At 44.6% G+C, this 11,834-nt stretch overlaps 1 long non-coding RNA gene across 1 annotated transcript; it reads right to left on the bottom strand.

The window, feature by feature from the left end:
- Positions 1 to 2,470: 2,470 nt before the first annotated feature.
- On the bottom strand, positions 2,471 to 3,717 carry LOC112820727 (uncharacterized). Its single transcript, XR_003207233.2, has 3 exons — positions 3,505 to 3,717; positions 2,827 to 2,963; positions 2,471 to 2,584 (listed from the first exon to the last, which is right to left on the bottom strand). It is a non-coding gene; the product is annotated as an uncharacterized lncRNA (long non-coding RNA).
- Between the last annotated feature and the right edge of the window lie 8,117 nt (positions 3,718 to 11,834).

Here is an 11,834-nt window from a genome sequence, read left to right as displayed (position 1 = left end):
CCCCAAGACTATCTTCCCAGCTGGTTAAATGAAGACAAACAGAGTCAATTATTATAATTTTGTGCAGTTGCGGGGCTTTTTCTGCAAAAGTTACAGTATTTCTATATTTTTTACATTAAAGATAAAAGAGATGAATGACTTCAATTTTCTTGGAACTTCAATTACAGGGCTCGAATCATCCCAGAGACAAGAGAGAAGTTGAGAATTCAGAATACATAGACGTCCTATTAAGGATCGCCTCCTGTATCAGTAATGCCCACAAAGCTGTGGGGTGTGCCGGGAAACACAGATTGACTCGCATTTGCAATTATTTTAAGAGTTACTTTTTGATATTTACCAACTTCCCAGGAAGGGGTGTGTCCATGAGATCACGGGAATCCTCGATTCCATATGACAGGGTTGTGATTTCCAGAAGGAATCCAGTGCAGCTCAGGGTTTTCACTTCATGTGCCTCTAAGCTGCATAGGAGAATAAGAGGGGGCTCAGTTATCACAACCAGAAAACAAAGGGAGTTTAAGTGAGATGTGTCATCAAATCTTGGATGTAATAGCTAATGTTTGCAAGCACTTTCACAATTTAAACAGCATCTCCACTGACTTTATCCCTTTGATTCCCACAACGACCTTGGGAGGCTGATGTGCTCTGATGAGGAGATTGAGGCTCACAGAGATTCAAGATTGCCCCGGAGAACCCAACATGAAAGCTGCCATGTCTTCTTGATCAAGATCCTAGATTATTCTGGCACAGGCTGCACTTCACATGGGTATACTAAATTGCCAGGCTTGCCCTCTTCCGTATCTGAGGAAAAAATATTTAATCCCGTACAGGTAGCCTTGACCTGAGGTCTCATTATTGATATCCTACTAATTTGATGTTTCCCTTCTCTGATCCTGGTATAGGAGAATAAGCAGACTCAGGTGGAATGATTTTATCTAAAATTAATTGATTCCGTGTGGAAAGACATTATAGAATGTGTGCATGATGAAATATGTGTATATTTTGTATACGTGTGTGTCTGTTTCTTGAAATCTTTGTCGTCCACTGTTTCAGAGACTGCTCGTAGCAATTGGAGTCAATCCCCTCCTATGCCCAGTGAAATGGATACATGGTTTGAATCCACCAGCTCTTCAGAAAATTTCGACCTGATGGATTCCCAGAGACATTTTGCTCAGCACATCCCTTCTTTTTATTTATACATTTTTTAAAGATTTTATTCATTTGAGAGAAAGAGAGTCCGAGCAGGGGGTAAGGGCAGAGAGGGAGGGAGAAGCAGGCTCCCCACTGAGCAGGGAGCCCGATGTGGGGCTCGTTCCCAGGACCCTGGGATCATGACCTGAGCCGAAGGCAGATGCTTAACGTACTGAGCCACCCAGGCGTCCCTATTTATACGTGTTTTCTAAAATGTGATTTTACACTAGCTTGATTTATACAAAAGGCAGTCAGGAGAATAGAAAGTCCATTTGTGTTCCAAGCTAAGTTACAGTTATGAATCAAGTCCACAGAAATGCCCACATGATATATGTTCCAGAGGTGCTTTGTGACCACTGCCTTTGCAGACTGGCCCTGCTGGCTCTCTGTCCCTGAGTGGGCACCAAGTGAGACATTGACAAACAGGGTCCCAGAAGGCTCTGGGAATTTGGGGAGGAAACACTGCTCTAATGTCAGAGTCACGTTGCCCTTGTGATAGATGCATGTTCTCTTCCAAGCTTCGGGACATATATATTCCCTCTCAAAGTCAGAGACGTCCTATTTCTAAGAATCTGCAAGAATTAAGAAACCTAAGATCTTATGAGTGAAACAGGGAATAGCAGTTGGAAGTGAATGTCTAAAAATCTTCAGAAACACGATTGTCGGTCATTGAAATGAAACTGTATGGACATAAACACGGAAGACAATATGAATGACACTCTATAATAGTCAACCATATCATAGTTAAGTAAAAATTAATTCAACACAACTACTCTACATTTATATTTATATCTGTATATGTTTTTTAACTGATGGGTTGGATTATCTTTTGATGCCCTGGTATTTCATTTAAACATTCAGTGCTTTTCTGAATAAATAGAGGTAGAGATTTGTTTTTTACTAGAATTTCTTTTTTTAAGATTTATTTATTTATTTGAGAGAGAGAGAGAGAGAGCATGAGCAGGGTGGCGGGGGGCAGAGGGAGAGGGAGAGAATCTCCAGCGGACTCCCCACTCAGCGCTGGCACGTGCCCCTCACACCATGAAAGTTTGGTGTCACTCTCCCAGTTTGCCTGCGAGGAACTGTGGCTCGGAGAGCTGAAACACTTGGCTCTGGTCACACCATTGGGTGGGAAGTGGCAGGACCATTTCCCTCAGGTTCCGGAGCGCACTCCCCCGGCCCCCTCGCCCAGCATCTCATTTGCTCCACCTACCAAGTTGTCCTGAAACTCAGTCCCGCTGATGAGCAGGTTGCTCGGGCCAGTCTCCATGGAAGGACATGTGTAAGAGGATTGATGCTCATGGCTGTCAGATCACCAGTGTAGAAACAAGTGGAGCCTGGCTGTGTACTCCACATTTTAGGTAGGACATAATTTACCTGGAAACCTTGTGTGCTTCTAAAAACCAGATGGAGAATTAGAAGTATATTCTGAATGAGGTACTCTATACTGGGTTCACTCTGCCATCCGGAATCCAATATTGAAGGGTTCTGCTGAATAAAATTCACTAAGGAGAAGCCAGAAACAGGCTCATTATCTTTATTAGCCTTTTAAAGACTTCATTTTAATCCATGGATTGTAAATATGTCCTACCTCCCAAAATTATAGAATAAAGACAGAAACGGGCCCAGAAGTCTCACCTGGCCTGCTGTGGAGTGTGATACTTGGAGAGGTAACTTCTATGTATGCTCCTGACATTTCTATCAAAAAGGCCAAGTCTCCTCTTTTATTGCTGTTCTCAGAGTACAGATATTCATCAGCCAGATCTCCGAGCGTCCTGGGGTGGAGAAAGCAAAGTTGGGAAGGTCTGATCCTCCACCTGTAGACAGCGCCTTCATCGGGGCTAAGGACTGGCTCACCGGGAGCCCTCCACAGCACAAACGATCCAAGGGACCACAGTTGTAGAAGGAACCTGTTGCTCTTTGTTTACCTTGAGAACTCCCTATAACCTTCAAAAGGAAGCTCAGGCTCTGTGACTTGGCCATTGTTGTCCCTTGCACTGTCCCCCCCCCCCGCCTCTTCTTCAGCCTCCTCGTCTGGTGTCCACTCCTTCCCGCCATAACCCCCACAGCCCTGCAATCTCTCCACCACCCACCACTTCCGAGGTCTCGGCTTAAAAAGCTTTCTGAGCCCCCAACCCCTTAAGCTGCGACCTTCTCAGGTCTCTGTTCTGTCTACCCCGGTGGAACAACCGTGTCGTTTAAAGCTTATCTCTATAATGAAAATGTTTGAAGCGCCCCAGAAAGAAATAATTTCTTCCCTCCTTATGGATTTCCTTTGCAGTCAATGAATATCTCATATAAAACAGGAATACATACCTTCCAATCATTCCTTCCCATGCAGTCCGCCAGATTAAGCCCAGCTGCTATTCATTTTTGTGTTTGCTGGTCTGTCGTTGTGTTTGGCACATGTAGACACACAGTAGTGATTTTTGAATAGCTGCCAAGTGACGATGTGCTTAAAATGATGCATCTCCTGCTTTCAGGATATTCCCCAGATCTGGATGTCCAGAGCAGGACAAGGGAGCATCTTCATCTTCTCTCTTTCCTCTTTGGACTCTTCTCTCTTCTGTTGCTCCAGGGAGAAGCAAGCTGGGCAGGCACCACGACCTTCGAAGGGGAGCCCTTCCCGCCAACATGCCCAGCACAACTGGGGCCTGACACACCGCTTGTGGTACCCGCTTGTAATTCTCAGGTTTTTAGAGTAATGAACATCCCCCATGCCACTGTTTTGACATAAGAGTGTTTTTTCTTCACCTCGCCTCTGAAATCCTCAGAACTTGCCTGCAGATCCTGGCTAGCACCAGAAGCATTGACGTCAGAAGATGAAGATTCAAGGGGAGGCATGTAGAGTCTAGAGTGAGGACAGAAAAACGCAAACAAAAGATTTCCAGGGGGAAAGCTGTAGCTTGGCAGGAGCCCTGCAGAAAATGGCCCTGGGCTATGGCTATAAATTAAAAAAAGAGAGAAAGAAAAGAAAAAAAGACATGCAAGTCCCCTGTCTGCATAAGGAAGGTATTTCTTTTTGTTGGAGTGTCTCAGAAGGATCAGACATAATTAGGAATAACAATTTTTCCCCGACTTTGCCACTTCCCATCTAATTCCTAATTAGCTGAATTGTGTGCTCTTGGAAGAAAGACATGAATAATATTCAAGGCCTTCAGAAAAGGATAGTGGTTATGGCAATAAGCAAGTCCATTGACATATAGAGAATAATGCTTGATTTTGGAAGTATATTTATGTGAATGTCTGTTACAAATATGTATTGTATGCCCTATAAGAACAACCAAAACTGAGGCTCTTGGCCATGGTAACCAAGACCTCTGTACTTCAGTGTTCTCATGCATCAATTAGACCAAGAATACCAACCGCTGGACATTGTCATGTCAATATAGTGAGACAGTAGTGACCTAAAATTGTTAAGACAGCAGGGCCTAGTAGATCCATTGGGTTAATTGCTAAATAATCACTCTCTGGGAAAATCAGAGCAGACAGCAAGTCAATTTTTTTAAAAGATTTATTTATTTATTTGAGAAAGAGAGAGGGTTGGGGAGAGGAGCAGAGGGAGAGGGAGAGAGAAACTCAAGCAGACTCCACACTGAGTGTAAAGCCGATGCGGGGCTCGATCTCATGACCCTGAAATCACCACCTGAGCCAAAACCAAGAGTCAGTTGCTTAACCAACTGCGCCACTCAGGTGCAATCATCAACTAAGCCTGACATGTGGTCCTAGACACCATGAAAAATACAAAGGTATCCCAAAATCCAAGGCGTCCAAAGCAAGTACATGTAACATCCCACAAGAATTGATAAATTACTGTGCCAGATCCTAGTCGGTTTGCAGTTGCTTCAAACTGTGTTACATCCAGTCACCTAGCCAAAGATTATGTCAGTCATTCCGATGTTTTAGCCAGGTCCCACACTGACTGAGATGATTGAGCTCCAACCAGAGAAGTGAGAACAACATCCATCTAACTAGATAGATGTTTTGTTTACTTAGTCCTGAGCATTCGTACAGCACTCCAGAGTTTATAAACCACTTTCCCATGTGTGCTTTGTCCATAAACCCATGAGGGAGACAGGAACAATTTGAGGACACATTGAAAATGAGAGAAATCCGATGAGCTCCATAACGTTATGGATGGGACAAAATATCTCTGTGGGCTTTGTGCGTGGGACTTGCTCTCCACGGCATCCTACTGTACCCCACTGTTCCATGTAGCAGCCCGATGCCAGATGTTTCCAATGACCCCCCCTTCTCTTCCTCTTCCTCCACCGCTGCATATCTGGTTTAACAGCATGTGGAGAGACTTTTACTATGGCTCAAAAAGTATTTCCTACCACTTTACACACACACACACACACACACACACACACACACACACACACGCTCCTGCCTTACTCTTATAGGTGTATCTATTTTCCATGTGCCAGAGACCTTGGTGAAGTCATTAGTATTTTGTTCTTCTCAGACTCTGCAGCTACACAGAGAGTGGAGTTAGCTCAGAGTTCAAAAACAGCTTCTAAAAACCTGCACATTCTTAACTCGAGGGCACACACTGAGGGTTGCTGGAGGGGAGGGGGTCGGGGGATGGGGTTAACTGGGTGATGGGCAATTGATGAATCACTGAATTCTACCCCTGAAACTAATAATACACTGTGTGGTAACCAAATTGGATTTAAATTAAAAATTTAATAAAAATAAATAAATAAAAATAAATAAAACCTGCACATGCTAAGTGCTCCCCACTGTCCCAAAACAGCAGTTCTAAATCAATAGATTCCAAGCCTTTTTGAAAATTCCCCTTAGGAAAATATTTTGATCGCAGACTTCTTAATATGTGAAAATTTACTTAAATTAAAAATTTTGCCTGCATATTTGTACATCTATACCTATATGTAAATCTAAGATATAAATAATGAAACATTAAAAAACTAGAACATTTTTGGGGCGCCTGGGTGGCTCAGTCGGGTAAGTGTCTGCCTTCAGCTCAGGTCATGGCCCTGGGGTCCTGGGATGGAGCCTGCACTGGGCTCCCTGCTCAGCAGGGGGTCTGCTTCTCCCTCTTCCTCTGCCCCTCCCCCCCACTCCCGCTCATGCTTGCTCTCTCTCTCAAATAAATAGAGAAAATCTTTAAAAATAAATAAAATAAATAAAAAACTAGAACATTTTTAAGCGAAAGCTGAAAAAAATGCTGAATTTTTATTTTCTTTGTTTCATTCATTAATGGAACAAAAAGCTTATATTATTAATAAATATTTTAGAGAAATGTATACAATCAAACAAACTTTATTATTTTCTGGAAAATCTTGGTTTAAATTTTTTATGCAGAAATTTAAAGAACTGGTTTTAATTCAGGTTTATCTTAATCCTTGGGTTTAACAGTTGCCATAGATGAAAAAGATACCTCAAAAGAAAAAGATACACAAAGCAAAAAAGTACATTGTCATGTATGATTAATAAATTGTGTTACTGATTTTCCAGCTCTTCCTGCTGATTATGCAAAGACTTTATTGAAATGACAGCTGATGTCAATTGGTAGTTACAGTAACCTGATATATATGCACAGATACACATATATATAATTTGTTTGAGACAACAAATGATGTTGTCAACAAATGTGTTTGAGCAAATGCGTTCAAACCCCACTTTCAAATCATTTGGGAAAGTTTTAACTTGTTAGTAAATTGTGTTAGCAAGTTTTTTTTTTTTTAAGGGTAGAGGCATGAACCTTTTGTAAGTGACTCATTAATTCTTGCAACAAATCACAAAACAATTAGAACATATCCAATCGCTCATGTCCAAAATGTTCTCTTCTCATCGAGATTAAAATCAGCTATTAAGCTCATTTTTTAAACAGCACATTACCTTGAGGGGACAAATTAAATACCTACATGAACTGGGTAGTATGACTCTCCCTTGTCATCTCATGAGAAGTTCAGGGAATTTAGAGTATGTGTTTTATTGCTACTAAAGAGAAACACATCTTTAGATTCTAAGAGACATTTAAGTTTTTGGCCAGGAGAAAATCATAAATATCCTGTATGACACAAAAGATTAAAATGACCACTCACATCTCAGTGCAAAGTGTTGTGAATATTATTTAAAGGTATTGTCTTCATGACATCTACTGCGAGTATGACATTTGTCACCAATGAACTGCGACACACCGCAAGCCTCTGACGAATGAACCAGAGAGAGTGTCAGACCCACTCTCCGCTCAGGACACCCCTGTGCCCCTTGGAACACATCTCAAGCCAAGAAACACGGGCTTGTTGGAAATCCTCAGTGTTACCTTGTCTCCTACCTATTTGTAAAGTTTTATTTCTCTTACTTTTTCAAACACAGGATAAATTGCATTGGAAGTACTGACATGTTCTTCCCACACGCTGGTGGGTCATCCTATGCACCGTCTGGGGTACAGGCCCCCACCTTAGGAATCACTGGGCAGTTCACACCTCATGATGATTTATAATACCTGCGCCTGCGCCTGACCACGGATGTTTCACAGATGGTCTCTGGTCCTAGGAGGGTTTCCTCAGCAATTACATGTGAAATGTGTCCTGTGCATCCAGAAAAATCTTTTCTTTTTCTGCAGAGGCCATAGTTTATTATGTTCACACCCTGAACCCCCAAAACGTTAAACTGCCACTAGCCCAGAGAATTAAAATAAAAATGTTAGGTTTTTTCTTGTGGAATGATTTAGATAATTGCTCTGGTTCTCTCTCCTTGTCTGTGTCAGACAAGACAGAGTTGAAACAAATTTTGGTCGCTCAGACCCTGAGAAGGGAAGTTTTCCCAAGGGGCAGAGGGATGTCCTGTGCTCTGCCGTTAACATTCTTGTTAAGGATGAGGTACAGACAGGTGTTGTGGAGATCCGGGGCCTTCGTTCTAGTCCTGCTAGCCCAGCACAGGCAGGTGAACACAGGATCTGAGAGGAGCAATGGTTTGTCAGACTCGAAGGAACGCCAAGGTGAAGTCACAGCTTAAGAAACTTGACTTCCAGACGGACGATCCCCACCAGTCGATGATAATTAGCCACCAGAGTTTCTCCACTGAAATCACCTCGCTCCTATACACCCTTCGTGCTCAAGACGTCAGCTGTCCCATTAGAAAACCTATATCCCTAGCCTATGCTTTTAAGTTAGGTTTTTGATTCTTGTCTTAATTTGAGGGGACATTGAGATGCCCAGGGCTGAAAGGAAACCGTGGGCCTCAGGACACCTGGATTTCCTCTCGCTTTGGCAATCACTCTGATTAGAATTTTTATTTTCTTTCATGGCTGTATAGATTTCCCAAAGCAAGACACTTCCGGGCCGCCTTCCCCAAGCAGCCACCGGGTTGATGGCATGTCCTCTGTGCTCTTATGACTTTTCCCTTGGCGTTTATTACAGGGACTGGTGAGCACTCCCTCTAGCTCCCTCCCTTAGACAGTCCCCTTTGGGTGTTGTTGGTGTCCCCAACACCTGATCTTGGCCTGGCACATGGGGTCAGCAAATGGATGACGGCATGCACAGACCTTGATCCCATGGATCCAGTGCCTCCCGGGGGGTTCACACACCAGCTGCCCCAGACCAGCCTCCTGGAGAATTACACTGGAAGAAGGTCTCATAGTAACACTGCATTCACTGGTTCTTCAAAAATTCCACAGCCCCTCATATTTTTCATCTCCCTGTTGTAAAAAAAATCATTGTCCACACGTCACTGAGTCAAGGCTTTGGCTTATGCAGGCTGTACCCATCAGTTCTCACTGGGTGATCACAGAGCAAGTTACCTGGGAGGTTATTCTTGCCTTTCACAGACAATTTTACATCTTTAATTCAGTTTTTCTTTCCAGCACATAAACGTCCTAGTACAAAAAATAAAAAAATAAAAAGTCCTAGTACACTTAGCCTCAAATAAGCTGGGGACACCAAATGACAAGCCAGTGTCTTAAACAAGAGCACTTCATATACGTGATGCAGATCTAAAGACCTAAAAATAATAGTGACCAAAGAGGCAGTAACTCTAGAAATAGATCGTACCTAAGAGGCAGGACCTTGCTAGCATCATCAGATCTTCCGTACTCTGAAAAGAGAGTGGGTGAAGTCACCATACCTAATCTTATTTTTTCATTTGCAGTGTATTCTATTACAAGCTTAAAAACTGCATATTAAATGTTACTGATCAGATGAAAATGTGGGTGCATTATTAATGTTCTAGTTTATTCCTCAAAAGACGTAAGCAGCATTTAGGACCATGGAGGGGATAAACATATGTAGGGGTGCCTAAGGACACAGCATTGCGTGAATGCATCTTTAGGGGGGCTGCATTTTATGGGGGGGTACTTTTTAAATGACAAAAACCTGGCAGCAATCACAAATTCTGGATCATCATCCTCCATCTAGTTTGATTTTGACAACTGGAGAATTGCAGGTCCCCGTGGGCTTGCGGCAAACATGAGAAGGCCTGTGGCCATGGTTGCTCCCTCTTAGGTAATGGTCCTTCAACACGCTCTCCTCAACCCCTTGCACACGTACCCACAGAGGCGAACCCAGCTTTGTCCCCAGGCCAGAGGAGTGCTTGGCTGATGATTCAGGCTAATCTGATTTTATCTGCACAACCGATGTGGGTGGCAAAAAGAATTATGTGCAAGTTTCTTCAAATGAAACTAGTTGGGCCCAGAAAGGTTAGAGGAAGTCACAAATCCAGGGAATCAGAGAACACCTTGAAGGATACTTGTAGCTTCTGTGAACCAGTAGCAAAAGATAAAATCACCAGAGCAAGAATGTGTGCTCGCCCCACCTCTGGCTTTGCCCAGCAGCACACTGGGAGAGCCCTGGGCAGCCAGCCAAGGGGCCCAAACCAAGATTACGTGAGGAAAGGGAAGAACACAGCTCACAACAACCTTGCTCCTAGGAAAGTACCTTCGTGAGGAGACCAGGCGCTTCCTATTTGAAAGCCGCTCTATATTTAGGTATTCATTCACAAACGCGCAGAAAGGTGAGTTTGCTCGAGCACTAAACCATGTACCAGGAATTCAGATATGAATCACATGCTGCCTTGCTCTTCTGCAGCCATTCGATACTAATAACGACGAAAATAGCCACATTTGCTAAAGCACGTATGTTGTGTTAGGCTCCCTAAATTCATTAGCTCTAAATCTCAAAATACCATGGCAAGGAAGGGATTCACTCTGCTTTCCAGCCGAAGAAACTAGGGCTCAGGGAAGCAGGGAACTCAACATCGCACAGTGTCACATGACAGAAGGTAGCTCTAACCACCCAGCTCTCGGGCTGAACAGTGCTATTCTCTTTTCACGGCCCTGTGTTCCCACTACTTAGATGAGGATCCTCAGCTGCCTACAAGGCCAACCTCCCTGGCATTAGTTCCAGGCTCCCCAGTTCGTATCTTGGATGTGCTCTGTCACTGAGCTCACGTTGTCTGCCATTTTTCTCCTCCTTCCCAGCGCCCCCCTTTCCCAGGCATCACGGGAGTGGCCCACATGGCTGGGGTGGCCAACAGGCTGGCATCCTACCGAGGACATATGAGGGCTAGGCACTTCCAGGTTCAGCCTTGTGGGCAGCCCAGCTAGCTGGGTATGTTCTGTGCCAATGGGGGAAAAAGGCCTTCCTCATCTCGTCCGTGTCAAACTTTGCAGCAGAGCTCCTGGTACCCAAGACCTTACAGAGGCAAGAATAAGATAAGCTCTTTCTATTTGGGGCAGTCTGAGTGACACACACCTCGTTGTACTCAGAATATCTCTTCCGTTGGGCTCTTTGCCCCTCACTTCCTCTTCTCCAGAAGGCTTGGGTCACACCAATGTGCCAGACATGCCAAGCAGAACCCACAAGTGAACAGATGTGCAGGAGATTTAAATTGGGTTCCCTCACTGCACACACGGACATACACACAAATACACACACATACACACCCTTCTCAAAGTGTGTCTCTTCCCTGCCAAGCAGTGACTTCATCTTTCTATCTTCTCCAGGACAGAAGCTGTAGTTGTATGTGTAGCTCACACGTGGGCCATGCAGTCAGCGGTACCTTGAGACTGAGTGTGCTATCACAGCTCTGGGAGCATCCTTCCCCAGAAAGCCCGTATACCATGAGCTTTGCCTCAAAGCTCCCGCAGGAGAAATGCAAAGGAGGCAGCAAAGAACAGACAGGAAGTGATGCTCAGGCAGTGGTGAGGGTCCTGATGCTGGCTCCCTTTGAGAATAGGGAAGACTCTGCAGAGGGAGGAGGGATGAAGCGGGAGATGGGGAGGGATAGAGGCCAGCCTCCCCCCACTGTGAGCCCACGTTCCCACGGGGACCAATTTACTCCCTCATTCACACCATGAAGAGCAGCTGGAGGTGTTGTAGGTGCAGGGGCTTTGCAGAGAGCAGGAAGCCTCAGAGCAAGGAGGCTGAGGTCAGGCCACAGGAGAGAGCAGGCCAGCATGACAAGGCACATCGGTGGAGCCTGGACAGCTGGAGGCCCCTCCACCTTCCCAGAGAGAGAGCCCAGGCCCCAGCCAGGCTGGCCAGCCATTTCCTTCTCCTGCCAGACCCGCTCACCTTTCCCTTCTGTGTCTCTCAGCATTCGCACGCACGCATGTGTTTATTCCTTCAGGCACTGTTTGATACATATGTGTTACATGCCCACTCTGAGCACTCATCTAG

Source organism: Callorhinus ursinus, unplaced genomic scaffold (genome assembly GCF_003265705.2).
Source record: "Callorhinus ursinus isolate GAN/ISIS: 27379988/994484 unplaced genomic scaffold, GSC_fseal_2.0 scaffold10, whole genome shotgun sequence".
NCBI classification, from domain to species: Eukaryota; Metazoa; Chordata; class Mammalia; order Carnivora; family Otariidae; genus Callorhinus; species Callorhinus ursinus.
The sequence above is the reverse complement of the archived record's forward strand: the minus strand, read 5'-3'. Positions and strand labels throughout refer to the sequence as shown.